This window comes from Triticum aestivum, chromosome 2B (genome assembly GCF_018294505.1).
Source record: "Triticum aestivum cultivar Chinese Spring chromosome 2B, IWGSC CS RefSeq v2.1, whole genome shotgun sequence".
NCBI lineage: Eukaryota > Viridiplantae > Streptophyta > Magnoliopsida > Poales > Poaceae > Triticum > Triticum aestivum.
Window position 1 is genome coordinate 666,295,382 of NC_057798.1, and position 17,753 is coordinate 666,313,134.

Sequence of the window (17,753 nt, forward strand, 5' to 3'; positions counted from 1 at the left end):
AGCGAAACTACAGGTTGGTGCTAGGGGGTAACTAGTAGTGTTGATTACATCTTGTAGTTGATTACTATATGGTTTATTTGGTGGAAGATTATATGTTCAGATCCATTATGCTATTTAATGACCCTCTGATCATGAGCATGTTGATTATTTGTGAGTAGTTACTTTTGTTCTTGAGGTTACGGGAGAAATCATGTTGCAAGTAATCATGTGAATTTGATATGTGTTCGATATTTTGATAGTATGCATGTTGTGATTCCCTTAGTGGTGTCATGTGAACGTCGACTACATGACACTTCACGATATTTGGGCCTAAGGGAATGCATTGTGGAGTAGTATATAGATGGTGGGTTGCAAGACTGACAGAAACTTATACCCCAGTTTATGCACTATTCCGTAAGGGACCGATTGGATCCTAGAGTTTAATGCTATGGTTAGAATTTATTCTTAATACTTTTCTCGTAGTTGCGGATGCTTGCGGGAGGGTTAATCATAAGTAGGAGGTTTGTTCAAGTAAGAACATCACCTAAGCACTGGTCCACCCACATATCAAATTATCAAAGTAGCGAACACAAATCAAACCAACATGACGAAAGTAACTAGATGAAATTCCCGTGTACCCTCAAGAACGCTTTGCTTGTTATAAGAGACCATTTTGGCCTGTCCTTTGTCTAAAAAGGATTGGGATACCTTGCTGCATACTTATTGTTAACTATCGTTACTTGCTCGTTACAAATTATCTTACTATCAAACTACTCGCTACTTACAGTTTCAGCACTTGCAGACATTACCTTACTGAAAACTACTTGTCATTTCCTTCTGCTCCTCGTTGGGTTCGACACTCTTACTTATCGAAAAGAGCTACAATTGATCCCCTATACTTGTGGGTCATCACAGATGCTTGCGAGAGGGGTTAACCATAAGGGGGAGGCTTGTCCAAAGTAAGGACAACATCCAAGCACTGGTCCACCCACGTATCAAATTATCAAAGTAACGAACGTGAATCATATGAGCATGATGAAAACTAACTTGACAGTAATTCCCATGTGTCCTCAGGAGCGCTTTGTTTTATATAAGAGTTCGTCCAGGCTTATCCTTTGCTATAAAAAGGATTGGGCCACCTTGTTGCACCTTTGCTACACTTGTTACTTGTTACCCATTACGAATTATCTTATCACAAAACTATATGTTACCGATAATTTTAGTGCCTGCAGAAAAATACCATGTTGAAAACCGCTTGTCATTTCCTTCTTCTCCTCGTTGGGTTCGACGCTCTTACTAATTGAAAGGACTATGATTGATCCCCTATACTTGTGGGTCATCAACAAGCTGAGTAATAACAGCAGTAGCAATAGTGTACCGGCTCTCCCGATGATCCAACTTTTTCCTCAAACGTGGGCATTGTCCTTTCGTCAAGTGTGTCTATCGTCGCTGCAAAGCCGGTGCGAGAACTCCGACCTCATTATAGGGTGTGAGCTTGCACTTGCAAGAGTGTTTTTTTGTTTGCCCAAAGTGCATGTCCTAAAATTAATGAAAGATGCAAACTTCTCTTGTATATATTCTAGAAAAATAGAATATATGTCATCGTTATCAAATCAAACTTGTGTGAACACTATTCACATTATACAATCATACTAGAATATAACACCCACTGAAAGCACATTTGCTCCCTTGGTGGTTCTGGGAATTAATGTCAGCATACATATTGTTGGAAGTAATAGTTTTACCTAGAATATTTCAGACATGTTAAACAGTGGCATGGCAAGGACATGAGGTTGTTGACCCCTTCAAAATGTCAAGGACAAGAATTGGCTACTCCAAGACTCTACTTTTTTGGTTTAGTGATCCGAGACCACATTGAGTCCCTTAGGAAAGCCAATACTATTAAAAGGGGATGAGGTATCATTGATGAGGTTGTTGCTCAAGTGCTTGGTGATATTGCTCCAAAAACTCTCAATCACTTTCTCAAAACACATCTGTCCAAAATCCTAAATCTTCATGTTGGTCCCACTGATATCACCTTCTTTGGACCCACTGAGATGACCCTTCCATTGCCACAACCAAAACCCTAGCAATTCGGTCTAACCGAAATGGTTCTCAGTCCCACCGAGACGGCCTAACCAAGTTTTTGTGATGAAGTTGCTTTATTTCGGAATCACCAAGATGAACTGATTGGAATTACCAAAACAAGGTCTTGCCATAGTCATTGCACTTCAGTCCCATTGAGTTGGTATGATTGGTCTCACTGAAAAGCCGAACGGTCAAGTCTTTTGCACTAGTCGGTCTCATGGAGATTTTCATGTCGGTGCCGCCGAGTTGGGTCAAAGGCTTGTAACGGTTGGATTTTTGGTGCTGCCTATTTATACCCCTCCACCACCACTTACTCTCTAAGAGATCCATCAGAATGAAACACAACTTCCACTATTCATTTTCTGAGAGAGAACCACCTACTCATGTGTCGAGATCAAGAGATTTCATTCCTACCATTTGAACCTTGATTTCTAGCCTCTTCAAGTTGCTTTACACTCCAATCTTCCTCCTACCCAAGCCAAATTTGTGTGTGAGAGATTGAGTGTTGAGGATACTATCATTTGACTCACAAGAGCAAGGAGTTCATTACCAACACGACATCTATTACCTTTTGAAGCATGGTGTCTCCTAGATTGGTTAGTCACTTGGGAGCCTCCAAGATCATGTGGAGTTGAACCAAGGAGTTTGTAACGGCAAGGATATCGTCTACTTCGTGAACATCTACCCGAGTGAGGCTAGTCCTTCGTGGAAGTAAGCCATGATGCAATAGACAAGGTTGCTTCTTTGTGGAACCTTCATGGGTGGAGCCATCCGTAGACTCGTGCAACCATTACCCTCCGTGGGTTGAAGTCCCCATCAACGTGGATGTATGATAGCACCACCTATCGAAACCACGCCAAAATCAGCGTGTCTTCATTGCGTTGGATCTTCTGACTCTACCCCTTACTTTCCGCACAATTGTATGATTTACTATTTTCAGTGTTTTATCTTTAGATATGCATGTATAGAAAGTCTTGTTGTTATCTTAACTTGTGCCAAAATCTACCTAAGTTCCAAGAAAACTAAAAACTGCACCTTCGGTTGGTTTTCACCCCCCCCCCCTTCAGGCCTATCTTCTTTGATCCTATACCCACAGAAAAAACAAGATATTAGAATATAGCAGTAAGGACATCCCGGTAGACATGAATGTTCAAAACATCTCGTAAAGTTGAGCTCAACCAACGATGCAACCTCTTCAATCGACCCATCTCTCTCTCTCTCTCTCTCTGTGTGTGTGTGTGTGTGTGTGCGCGCGCGCGCGCGCGCGCTAAACCACTGGTAGTCGCAAGTGCAAGATGGTTCCAGAATCTTGAAATTTATGCGCATTGTGGATATCAGGTGACACAATCTAGTGCAATTGAGAACTATATGGCCAATGATTTAAGTACTTGCCACATCTCCACTGTTGGATAGTCATACATCAATGGCTAGTATCTCATGGTGTGCAAAACCGAACCAAAAACCAAAAAAACCAAACCAAACAAAATTTTTGATTTTTATGGTTTTTGGTTTTAGTTACGGTTTCCATATCTCAAAACCGTATGCCATTTGGTTTCTTAGGTAAAAAACCAAAAGCCATTGGGTTGAAACCGAAAAACCGAAATGATGTGAAGTGCACGCTCGCTAAAATTAATTTGCATGGACTTGGAGTTGAACTCCTAACCACGGACCAGAAGGCCCAGTGCGCTGAAGCCTACTAAGCAACCAGGTGAACTGATTGCTAATTCATACTTGGAAGAAAAAAATTATATGCTTAATATGCACCATTGTACCAATTCTGCATAAAGTCACCATGTGCTTGTAGAAAGTTTCCCATCTAGGAGGTATATAACTTGTAAGGGAAATGATTTCCTTCAACCGACCGATTTTATGCGAGCGTCCACCGCCTGCATGTCCATTGGATGGGCTCCGTCAAAAGGCGAGGAGCCAACCCCTCCATGTCCATGTTCTGCAACTCGTCCATTGTTTCGGAAAGAGATTCCGCAACTAACCCTTGTTGCAAAAAGGGCTAGATTCCACTGTGGCTAACTCCCGCAACACGACCTATATTGCAAAACAAATCCCGCAACACGACCTATGTCGCAAAAATATTCTACAACACGACCCATGTTGCAAAAACAACTCCGGCAACACAACCTATGTTGCAAAAAAAACGCAACATAACCTCTGTTACAAATGTCTCAAAAACAAGACATCTGTTGCAAAGTACAATTGTCAAATTCAACTACTCGCTAGGCGGCGGATCTTTTAAAAAGATCCGCCGGCCGACGCATAGCAGTCCCCAACTTGTAAAGCATAAATAAGATGGGAAAAGCACTTCGTCGTCGTTGGATAACTAAGTTTGTTACATGAGATTGTTGCCTATCACTCTCACATATGTACTTCATTATTTCCTACTCTAAACTTTCAAGGAAGCCTCGCATAGGAAAAAAATATACAACAATGAAACATACTTCAATCTTTGATTATTCATGAACTAAAAATTAAAAAATGTGACCAAAAGTTATGTGTTCTTAAAAAAACCGCGTCAACTTTGGTTAATATGGTTATTACCGAAACCGAACCGAATTCAAATGGTTACTACCGAAACCATATTTTTATACGAAGCCGTATAAACCGAAGTATAAAAAATGCATTAACCAAAAACCGTATAAATCGAACCGAATCAAACCAAAAAAATCGAATGCACACCCTAACTGGTATCTAATGTTATTCCCCACACTATACAGTGGTATAAACTTTAAACAAAATACTAAATACACATATTATGAAAAAAATAGTTAATTTTTTAATATGTGTTCGCCCCACATTTATAAAATGTTAATGGAATATAAGAAAAATGTCTGCTCAACTTTTGGAAAATGTGTGTACCTTTCAAGAAAATGTTTGTGACATTTCAAAAATGTTCACAAGTTTCAGAAATGTTGCATTGTGTATACCACGTGGCACAATCTAGTGCAATTGAGAAATCTAACGACCAATGATGTACGATTTGCCACTTCTCCACCATTGGATAGTAATAAATTAACGACTGATATCTATTTTCATTCCCCCACTACATAGTGGTAGATATTTTGAGAAATACTAAATACACATATTATGAAAAAACAATTAATGTTTTAAAAATGTGTTAGCCGCACGTTTAAAAAATGTTTATGTATTGTAAACAAATGTTTGCTCAAATTTTAGAAAATACCTTTCAAGAAATATATGTGACATTTCAAAAATGATCATAAGTTTCAAAAAATGCACCCGTGACATTTTTGAAAAATGTTATACAATCTATTTTTATCATTTAATTAAAAAATATAGCATTCAAAAATGTAGGTCACATTTTAGAAAATGTTCACACATATAAAAAATGTTTCTGGCATTTAAAAAAATGCTTGTACAATATAATAAAATCTTCCAAAGTGGATTTGAAAAAAATACGTATTTGAAAAACCTTAATCATATATTTAAATCTTAAAAAAATAGATGTATGTTAAAAATGTACAATATAATGTTGAACATATCTATACCAATATAAAAAGACCCAAAGGGGCATATCTAAACCATCTCGACCGTCAAATCATGTTATCTAGCGGTTCAAATCGCTCCAATGTTGAGCACCAAACACGTTTAACGCTCTAATTACCCACCACTACCATTGGTTATAAACATGTTTTGACTCAACGCTATTCCATGAAGTCTGCCATGTAATTAATATCGTATCATTCTCGCGAAAAAAGTAATTGATATCTTACCAAATACCAACGTGCAATAGATATATCCAACCTAATATAACATGCAACTAATATCCTACCTAATATAAACGTGCATTGCACGTACATTATTACTAGTATATATCTAAAGGCCAATGATTTACGGATTTGCCACTTCTCCACCTTTGGATAGTCATTAATCAATGGCTGGTATCTAATGTTATTCCCACACTATATAGTGTATATATTTTTACAAACTATCACGTATTAAGAGAAATGTTAGTTACTATTTTAAAAATGTGTTTGTCACAAATTTAGAAAATGTTTTTGTAGTGTAAACTAATGTTCCCGTGACTTTTGGTAAATGTTTGTACCTTTCAAGAAAATGTATGTGACATTAAAAAAATGTTCATGAGTTTCAAAAAATGTGCATGACATTTATAAAAATTATACATTATAAAAAAATGTCCGTGTAAGTAGAAAAACTGTAAAATTCTGAAAGTATATGTTAAATTTTAGAAAGTGTTGACGCGTTTCAAAACAAATGTTTCGAACATCTTAAAAAATGTCCATAGAATGTAAAAAGTGTTTGAACACGGATTTGAAGAACAAATAAAATCGATTTGAAAATTGTTAATCTTATACTTAAATATATACAAAAAAATATATTTATGCAAAAATGTAAAACGTAATGCTAAATGAACGAACAGTATCTAATGTTATTCCCAAACTATATAGGGGTATAGATTTTTCAAAATATTAAATACACATATTATTAAAAATATTTTAAAAATTAAATGTGTTCAACGCACATTTTGAAAATTTTATGTTGTGCATAAAATGAGGCAATATTTTTTCAAATTTTAGAAAATGTTTGTGCCTTTCAAGAAACTGTATGTGACATTTTAAAAATGTTCAGAGATTTCATAAAAATGTACCTTTGATGTTTGTAAAACGTTATGTAATCTGAAAAATGTGCATGTAATGAAAAAAATGTAGCATTGAATATGTACGTTACATATTAGACAATTTTATAAGATCTAAAAAAATGGTCATGTAATTTATGAAATAGTAGCATTCTAAAAATGTAAGTTACATTTTACAAAATGTTCACACGTTTCACAGAAATGTTGTGACATTTTATAAAATATTTATATGATGTAAAGAAATGTTTAACATGTATTAAAAACATGTATTTAGAAAATGTTACTCATATATTTAAAAATGTCAAACATATATAAAAATATATGTATGCATATGGAAAAAGTAGACATCAAAACCTGTATTGTAAAATATTAATTATGTTTTTGAAGTATTGTAAATGTTTATTCAAAAAAATGTATACAAAAAAGACATGAGTTGAAAAAATTGAAATAAAAATGAAAGAATAGGGATTATTGAAAAAAGAAAAGCTAAACTCAATAAAAAGAAAAAGAACAAAGAAAACAATGAAAAAATGTTGTATATGATTATGATTATGGGTCATTCAAATTTATGTTGTTGAAACATGGATAATTTTACCCACGGGTACCCATTTACCCTATCAGATGACGGGTATGGGGAAATTTTGTACCGACCAGCAGGTATGGGTACGGGTGGTGGGTAAGCTTAAATGGGATGGGTAAGGGTATGTGTTGCTCCACCCGTACCCAAACGTTGCGGGTGCAACCCCTACACTTACCAAACCGGTAAGAAAACACATGACCAACTCACTCGAAGCAAGCTTGTGTGGAAATAATGATAAATAACTGACTCATGGGTTGTGACCCACGAACCGGCTCATGTAGTCACGCCATAATGCATACTTGCGATAGGTGTGAAATAGCTTTTGCGACCCTTGTAGTCTGTGGGGCAGGTATAGGTGTCCCATATCGTCTCGTTGCCCCACCCTTCAAGTCCTCCAAGCGATTGCCTCTCCCTCACGCTCCCTTTTCGGTTTCGCTGCCCTGCATTGGGTCTCGTGCTCCGCGGAAGAGAGACTATTCCATGGAGTGTGTGTGCTTGTGGCAGTCGGTAGATCCGGCGCCGGAGGAGGCCGAGGCAGAGGATGACGGGGTCGGTGTTTAAGAAGGTTTGCCGCCGCGTGCACCAGGAACCCGATCCAGTTCAGATTTGGCTCGATTTTATTTGGTTTGTTTCCTAATCCTTTTTAATCTACCTTATCTCAAGATTACCTGTGATCTAACCTTCTTATATACTGCTTGCACACAATGAACCTTCGTCTGATACATGGCAATTTTTTTGAGAAAGACCATACACATTTTGTATACGATGAGCATAAAAAAGAACAAAGAACACAATAAAAACATGAAAAATGCAATTAGGAAATGAAAAGAAAAACTATACATAACATAAAACAACATAAAGCGAAAAAGGGAACGAAAACAAAAACACGTGCCAAACCGGAACACAAAACACCTGACCACATCACATGAAGCAAGCTTGCGTGAAAAGAATGAAAAATAACCACCTCATGGGCTGCGCGACCCATGAATCGGCTCTTGTTCATGCCAAAATGCACACCCTGAAGGCGATAAATAGCTTTTGCGACACGTATACTCCATGGGCGGGTGTCTTGTGAGCGGATTGGCCCGGACACGTCATTTCAGTTACTATTATGCGAATCGCGTTAAACACATTATGCCTTTTATACACTCTTATGCGCGCAACTCCATGCACATGAGAAGGGTCCTTTGTTTAGGTCAGGTCTAGGTTCCCCATATCGTCTTGTTCCCCCACCCTCCAACTCCTCCAAGCGATTGCCCCTCCCTCACGCCGCGTCCCATGCTTCGGGGAAGAGAGGTTGTTCCGTGGAGCGCTCGTGCTTGCGGCAGCGGGCAGATCCCGTTCCAGAGGAGGCCCAAGGGGAGGATCCGCGGCAGCGGTGTTTAAGGAGGTTTGCCGTCACGTGCACCAGGAGCCCGATTCCGTTTCAATTTGGCTCAGTTTTACTTGGTTAGTTTCCTAATCCTTTTCAATCTACCTTATCTCAAGATTACATGTGAGCTAACCTTCTTATATAGTGCGTGTACACAATGAACCTTTGTATAATATATACATGGCAATTTTTTGAAAAGGACTATAAACATCTTCTACACGATGAGCAGAAAAAATAAGGAAAAAAATATAAACGGGTAGAAAAGGAAAAATACAATAAGGAAACGAAAAGAAAAATAATACGTGACATACAATAACAAAAGGCCCGAAAAGGGAAAAAGGGAACGAAGATAAAAACACATACCAAACCGTTCAGAAAACACCCGACAAACTCACTCGAAGCAAGCTTGAGTGAAAATAATGAAAAATAACTGCCTCATGGGCTGTGATCCACGAACCGCCTCATGTAGTCACCCGATAATGCATTCTCGCTATAGGCGAGAAATAGCTTTTGCGACCCATATACTCTGCGGGGCGCGTGTTGTGAGCGGATTGGCCCGGACACGTCATTTCAGTTACTATTATGCGAATCGCGTTAAACAAATCCTGCTTTTTATACACTCTTATGTGTGCAACTCCACGCACATCAGAAGGGTCCTTTGTTTAGGCTAGGTCTAGGCTTCCCATATCGTCTTGTTCCCCCACCCTCCAACTCCTCCAAGCGATTGCCTCTCCCTCACGCCGCGTCCCATGCTCTGCGAAATAGAGGTTGTTCTGTGGAGCGCGCGTGCTTGCGGCAATGGGCAGATCCGGTTCCGGAGGAGGCCCAAGGGGAGGATCTACGGCGGCAGTGTTTAAGGAGGTTTGCCGTCACGTGCACCAGGAGCCCGATTTGGGTCGATTTTACTTGGTTAGTTTCCTAATCCTTTTCAATGTACCTTATCTCGAGATTACATGTCAGCTAACCTTCTTATATAGTGCTTGTACACAATGAACCTTTGTATAATATATACATGGCAATTTTTTGAAAAGGACTATGGACATCTTCTACACGATGAGCAGAAAAAATAACGAAAAAAAGAATATTAATGGGGAAAGGAAAAATACAATAAGTAAATGAAAAGAAAAACAATACGTGACATACAACAACAAAAGGCCCGAAAAGGGAAAAATGGAACGAAGATGAAAAAACACATACCAAACAGGTCAGAAAAAACCCGACCAACTCACTCGAAGCAAGCTTGAGTGAAAATAATGAAAAATAACTGCCTCATGGGCTGTGATCCTCGAACCGCCTCATGTAGTCACCCCATAATGCATTCTCGCGATAAGCAAGAAATAGCTTTTGCGACCCGTATACTTTGTGGGGCGCGTGTTGTGAGCGGATTGGTCCGGACACATCATTTCAGTTACTATTATGCTAATTGCATTAAACACATCCAACCTTTTCTACACTCTTATATGCGCAACTCCATACACATCAGAAGAGTCCTTTGTTTAGGTTAGGTCTAGGTTTCCCAAATCGTCTTGTTCCCCAACCCTCCAACTCCTCCAAGCGATTGCCTCCCCCTCGTGCAGCGTCTTGTGCTTTGTGGAGGAGAGGTTGTTCCATGGAGTGCACGTGCTTGTGGCAGCGGGCAGATCTGGCGCCGGAGGAGGCCCAAGGGAAGGATCGGTGGCGGCAGTGTTTAAGGAGGTTTGCTGTCACGTGCACCAGGAGCCCGAGTCAGTTCAGATTTGGCTCGGTTTTATTTGGTTAGTTTCCCAATCCTTTTCAATCTACCTTATCTCGAGATTACATGTGATGCTAGCTTCTTATATATTGCTTGTACACAATGAACTTTTGTATAATATACATACATGGTAATTTTTCTGAAAAAGACTATGAACGTCTCTTACACAATGAGCAGAAAAAAAACAAATAAAAGAATAAAATTGGGAAAGAAAAAAAATAGAAAAAATACAATATTTTCCATAGTGTTTAGAAAATGTTTTTGTAGTATAAATAAATGTTCCCTCGACTTTTGGTAAATGTTTGTACCTTTCAAGAAAATGTATGTGACATTTCAAAAATGTTCACGAGTTTCAAAAAATGTGCATGGCATTTATGAAAATTATATGTTATAAATAATTGTTCATGCAAGTAGAAAAACTGTAAAGTTCAGAAAATATATGTCAAATTTTAGAAAGTGTTGACGCGTTTCGAAACAAATGTTTCGAACATCTTTAAAAATGTATGTACAATGTAAAAAGTGTTTGAACGTGGATTTGATGAACAAATAAAATCTATTTGAAAAATGTTAATCTTATACTTAAATATATACATAAAAATAGATTTACAAAAATGTACAACGTAATCTTAAATGAACGACCAGTATCTAATGTTATTCCCAAACTATATAGGAGTATAGAATTTTCAAAATATTAAATACACATATTATGTAAAAAATAAAAAAATTGATGTGTTCATCGCACATTTTGAAAATTCTATGTTGTGTATAAAATGCGGCAATGTTTATCTCAACTTTTAGAAAATGTTTGTACCTTTCAAGAAACTGTATGTGACATTTTAAAAACGTTCAGAGATTTCATAAAAATGTACTTTTAATTTTTGAAAAACTTTATGTAATCTAAAAATGTACATTTAATAAAAAAAATTAGCATTGAATATGTACATTACATGCTAGAAAATGTTATAAGATCTAAAAAAATGTTCATGTAATTTATAAAACTGTATCAATCTAAAAATGTATGTTACATTTTACAAAATGTTCACACGTTTCAAAGAAATGTTGTTACATTTTATAAAATATTTATATGATGTAAAGAAATGTTTAACACGTATTAAAAACTCGTATTTAGAACATTTTAATCATATATTTAAAAATGTCAAACATATATAAAAAAAGATGTATGCATATGGAAAAAGTAGACATCAGAACATGTATTGTAAAATATTAATCTTGTTTTTGAAGTATTTTAAACGTATATTCAAAAAAATGTATACAAAAAAGACATGAGTTGAAAAAATTGAAATAAAAATGAAAGAACAGCGATTATTGAAAAAAGAAAAAGTAAACTCAATAAAAAAGGAAAAGAACACAGAAAACTGCGAAAATGCGATAAGAAGCACAGGAAAATAAAACACGCGCTCAGTTACAGTATTGGGCGGACCAAAATAACTCCCCTATGTAAGGGAGACATATTACATCTCGCTGTGAGCAATATATACCTCTAGTACTGGGCGCGTTAAGCGCCAAATAGTTATTTGCGTGTAATCTTGAATCCGTTTTTTTTAAAGAAAGGTCCAGCCGAAGAACCTGGTAAGGAGTTCTAGAAAAAGAACTAGAAATGTTTTCTCCACTAAAAAGAATTCTTTTTTTGCGGGCACACTAAAAAGATTTCAAATATGCATGTATGCAATCTTGAGCCTTTTTTTGCAAGAAAAAAGTTCACGGTTAGACGTGCAACGCCTAGTCACGGACGGTGGCACCGTGGTGGCAGTAGTTTATCTTACCGTCCACGCTCCAAGCCAGTAGTTGGTGGTCTTTTCTTCCTTGGTTTTCTTCGTGCGACCCAGAGCGTAGACAAAAGTGTCACCGATGACAGAGCGACAACTCACGACCAGCGCCCATCTTTATCTTCTTCTCCGGGCCGCACTAGCTACACGGTGCCTTGTGTTGGAGGCATCATCTACAACGAACCACAATGACAATGACGCATCGTTGTGAACCGAGCGTGGAATGGGACGGAACGGCACAGCAGGACCGGCGGATTTTGCACTCCCTCGGCTGCGCACGGATGGAACGGGACTGGCCAGCGTCGTACACTCGCACTCTACTCGTAGGCTAGGGTAGCCGTCGCGTTTCCACTTTCTAGTGGTCGGCCAAGCGCGCGATGGTTCCCATCGGAGGAGGAACTCGATTCCCGCGAGCGGCGAAGGGCGTCCGCTTCCCGTCTCGCTTTCCACTAGAAGATCGAATCCGTTCTCGTGGACGGCCAAGGACGCTCGTACGTCCCGGGACAGGTTGTGCCGTACCGGATCAGTCAGATTCGCAACGCTCGTGCTTTTTCTCTGTCGGCTCACTTGCCCTGTGGTTTTTGCTACAGAAATTTCACTGGAGTGACTGATGCACGTGTAAAGCGATCATGTGTTGCTGGTGTTTATTTTTGTTTGATAGGGAAACCTCACTATGGGGAGATGCACCTGTAAAGATTTTTATTTTTACCACACGAAGCAGTTCAGAAAAAAAAACATGTACTCCCGCTGTCCGGAAATACTTGTCTTAGAAATGGATAAAATCAATGTATCTATAAAATAAGTCTAGATACAACTATTTCGAGGACAAGTATTTCCGACGGAGGAAGTAATCAATTGTATGGAAGGATAACTTCTAGATTATGTCTGTTTTGTGTGGTGTGTGTGTGGTGTGTGTGAGTGTGGGGGGTGGGGGGGGGGGGGGGGGGGGGGGGGGTGGGGGGGGGGGAGGGCACATTGCAATGGAAATGGAGAATGGTTGCTATCTTAATTTGTCTTCTTCGTTTTCACCTAATGCTATAATATATTGTCACTTGTATCTTAATGTGTCTTCTTCATTTTCAGCTAATGCTATAATATATCGTCAGCAAGCTTGTAACCAAGAGCGACTTGGCCGCACGAAAAAAAAAAGAACAGAGAGGGCCTCTACAATCACATTGAGCCGTTAGGCTCATTGGACTTTGCAGTTTATCCACCAGTTCCATCAATTTAACCATAAAATTATAGTTATTTGCATTTTATGCCCTAGGCTTCACAGCAAAAATACATGATAGACCATAGGTCTTGCTGAATTGCATAATAAATTATTATGCATGTAAAATGGTTGTGTTTATTTGTATTATGTCAGTACTACTATTGCAAAGCAATAGGTTGCATCCATTATTCACACCGAATATAAAATTTGCTTTCAAATTAGGAAAACATAGGCTAATGAAGTGTATGACATTGTCTGATTATGTCAAATTTACATTTGTGAATTGCGGATAAATGGTACTCCCTCCGTCCGAAAATACTTGTCACCAAAATGGATAAAAAAGGATGTATCTAGAATTAAAATACGTCTAGATACATCTTCTTTTATCCATTTTGATGACAAGTATTTCCGGACGGAGGGAGTATCATTCTACATACATCCCCTTTTATTCATTTTGATGACAAGTATTTCCGGACGGAGGGAGTACTTATTAAAGATTATCCATCATTATTGTGATTTTTATATTATGTAATCTTGACATAATGACTACCTTCGGTTTTGCACATGACATATGGTTTTCATTATGGCAACGAATTAATTTCATTCAAAACTACGAGGTCTACACCACCATGTGGTTAATTAGTACCTTCAATGTGTTTTAACAGATGGTTATAAGAAGCTCCATAAGAGTGAGGTCTCACTACTTAGTAGTGATTATCTCCATGTGTGTTAGCACTAAGAGCATCTACATCCGGACTTGGCAAATCCGTGGGTACTGACCGGGCACTCCTCACAAAATGCAATCCACATCCGGACACCTCAATTAGCATATTTCAAATCCATACGAACTCATGCAACTACGTCGACACACACGCATCGTCCGGCTACTCTATCACACTACACTAAACATGCCAATGAACTATCAAAATTTTGCATGTTTGTCTATGGTGGAGTTCATCCACGGCTGCCCTTCCCCTTCCCGGTGCCCTTGTCGTCCTTGCGGAAGTACCAGTCGAAGACGCAGTACGGATCGAGCTAGATCTGCTCGTCGTCGTCGATGTCCTCCTTCTCCTCCTTTGGTGGCAGTCCGGCCATGGCACGGACCACTGGATTCTGCTCTCGGGCGAGGGTGCGTGTGTTCCTCCGCTGTCGTTTCTTCACAATGCGGGCGCGGATGGCTTCCCCCTCTGCGGCCGCCCACGTCGTCGCCGCATCAGCTGCCTCAGCCGCCGCCATTTTCGCCGTGATACGGGCCTCGGCAACCCTTATCCTCTCCTTCTCACGGTGGGCCGCCCGTTCCCGGTAGGACTCATAGTCTGCCCGACCAGTGATGGGGAAGGAGAGGTGTTCCGGCTGCCGCGACCGCGAGAGGACCCGAGCGCCCGATGAGCTAACGCTAGGGCGCCACGGCGGACGGATTCATCTGTTGGTCGGGCGTTGTCCTCCCGGGAGCGGCTAAGTGCAATGTGGATTGTCATTGCCCCCTCCAACCCACACGGGATGACACCCCAATCGACGGATCCAGACTGGTCTAAGTCCGATTCGTTGTCCGCCATGCTGGAGATGGCGACAAAGACGAGTTTGGGTGGCGGAGGGGGAGGGGAGTGGAGTGAAGTGGCTTGGGTTTGCTCCGGAGAGAGGATGGGGATGAATATAAGTGGGGTGGGGTGGGCCAGGATGGGGCAGGTACGACGTGGCGGGTGTGCCCGGGCGCCCCCATATCCGCCCCATATTTGGGCTGGATATGGGGATGCCGGTCAGCCCGGGCATTTGAGGCGTCCGTCTGGGTCGAAAAAACATGACCGGGCGGCCCGCCCGGGCGTATGAGGCAGGTTTGAGAGGTACGGTTGTAGATGCTCGGTGTATGAAGCTCCAAAAAAGTGAGATCTACACTACTTAGTAATGATTATCTCCGTGTGATTAAAAAAATAAATCAAGACACAAAACTTATGACATAGTATCGTAGCAACAAAATAATTTTCATTCACAACTACGAGGCATATACTGTTGGTGGCTACCTTCATGATGTCTTTCCAAATAGTTGTCAATTTCATAGCATTTTTCTTTGGTTGTGAATATAGTGTTACATACTCCATCGGGAGAAGAATCCAAGATATTCCTGGTCACTATGTCATATATTGTGCTATCAAGAGAATTATGCAAAATACTTGCATAATTTAGTGATCCCCTTCCATGAGTACACAACTTAAGATGTAATCGTAGCAACGAATTAAATTTCGTGCACAACTCAGAGGTTTGTGCCACTTCGTGGTAATTATCTTCTTGTGTTTTAAATAACATAAGGTTGTGGATGCTATGATCGATGGGATCCGTCCATAAGAGTGAGGTATACACAACTTGGTGGTTGACTACCTCCATGTGTTTTAGGAAGTTAAAGTTTTACCCCTTTGAGGTGACTACCTTTAATTGTAAATTCTACACCACTTTGTGGTAATTATCTTCTTTTGGAAGGCTTACCCTATGGTTCACTAAGAATCACCATGAACATGATTATCATTAGCCTTAACATTTTCATCCTACTTAATTAATGCACGGTCATTTCATGCAACATATGGCTAGCCTTTTTCTAAGGAAAATGCGATGTGATGAAATTAGGTGAGAGTAATTATTTAACATGGGTCATGGACATTAGTGATTTTGTCAACTCGTGGCTTTGTCACCACAGAAACTCCACCTGCAGAGAATGTCATGGTTATTTATAAAATAGCTAAAATATGCGTGCTTGCATTTCTATGCATCACCTCAACCTAATTCTCAAATTGAGTATTTAATGTATATTGAATATCAATTTACCATTGGGACTCCATTCAGGAGAGATATGGTGTCATAAGCATGACAAAAATAGTTATTTGTTCATACTCGTAGGTCCGTTGAAGCTTATAATTTAGTTGTCTATAAATCAACACTAACTTAGAGATTATGTAATAAGGCGGTTTTGGGTGTAGATCTGATTGTAAGTCCTTACTACAATTTATGTTCTCCTATGATGGTAAACAAAAGCACCACATTCGTTCCAGGTTAAAAAAACATGTTGAACTTCTGATGAAGAGTCATTCGGTTCAACCAACGGGTGTGAAACTATTGCATGAAATTCATGCTAGTGCGCTTTGTACTAAGTAATCTAGTAGTTAGAGAACCATGTGGAGTTGAATGTAAAATGAAGGTAAAATGACAAGCAGAAATAAGGTGCAGTTCTGATATGGGAATGGGTCATTTAAGATAAATGATCAGAAAGGGCAACTATCAGGTTTTTCACACGAGTGGTTGTATGAAATATTGTACAAATGATTACCATAATGTGAGGTGTTGGGTTCAATCAAACCAGCAACTCATTGGAGAAGGCAAATGAGTTAAATGGGGTAAGTAGATGGTCCTACTTCAAAGAACAACCCATTTTTTTGGCATAACAAAAGGAGAATGAAATCCTCTACAATGATGATATAGTTGTGGAATGATATTCTCGAGATATTTTGGATATCTCCAATAGTCTCCTTGTTATCTCGAAATATCAATAGCATAATTGTACTACCAAATGTAGTACAATTTGAAACATCATGTCCGAGAAAAATTAAGTGATTAAATCATTTCTACTCAATATTATTGTGTATGCAATAAATGTTCTTCCTTTATCATCATGACATAGGAAGATTAGAAAATTATCAATAATTCTGTTGGCCACAACTTAACTGTTGCAATATTCCCAACAATCATCAGATTTATGTGCATTATATGTGCCACACGGGATTTAACTTTACGACACTCTCACATTAAAATTTGGATTGGATTAAGTTCTCATATGTTTCTGCAGAAGAAGAGATGGTCATATGGTCTCCTTAATCAGTAGATGTGATTCAACCTTGGTTTGAATGACATCTGATGGATTCGCATCATCCAGATCCCAACACAAATGTGCACACGTTTTTAGGTGCCAGGACATCGAAACACCTTGACCCTGTTGTTGTGGGGAACCATGAGGAGTTAAGAGGCATAATGAGGAGAATCCATAAATGGTATTGATTCATGAGAATCATATATGAAAAAACCTATATATGTCGACATAGATTTGTTCTCAATAATTGTTAAAATCCTTTTGGGCCCCAAACCCAAATCCATGGAGAGTGTTGTTTACACTTGTGTTGGTTCATATAAAAGGAAACAATTAAGGAAGAGTAGAACTCACTCATCAAATGAGAGGTGTTTACCATAGTAAAACCTGCTCATTGTAAGTACCTCTTGTATGAAAGAGAAATGATTTTTCATTTAGAAACGAAAGTAAACAAGGTGGTGAGAAAGCGGAGCTTGGAGCAGAAGGGTTTTCGTGGAGACCCGACATAGCTTACAATGCAACATA

The 17,753-nt window shown here is 39.1% G+C and overlaps 1 long non-coding RNA gene across 1 annotated transcript; it reads left to right on the forward strand.

Annotated features, from left to right (window-relative positions):
- The first annotated feature begins 9,322 nt into the window (after nt 1-9,322).
- Nucleotides 9,323-13,305, forward strand: LOC123041981 (uncharacterized). Its single transcript, XR_006418688.1, has 2 exons — nt 9,323-9,558; nt 13,252-13,305. It is a non-coding gene; the product is annotated as an uncharacterized lncRNA (long non-coding RNA).
- The last annotated feature ends 4,448 nt before the right edge of the window (nt 13,306-17,753 follow it).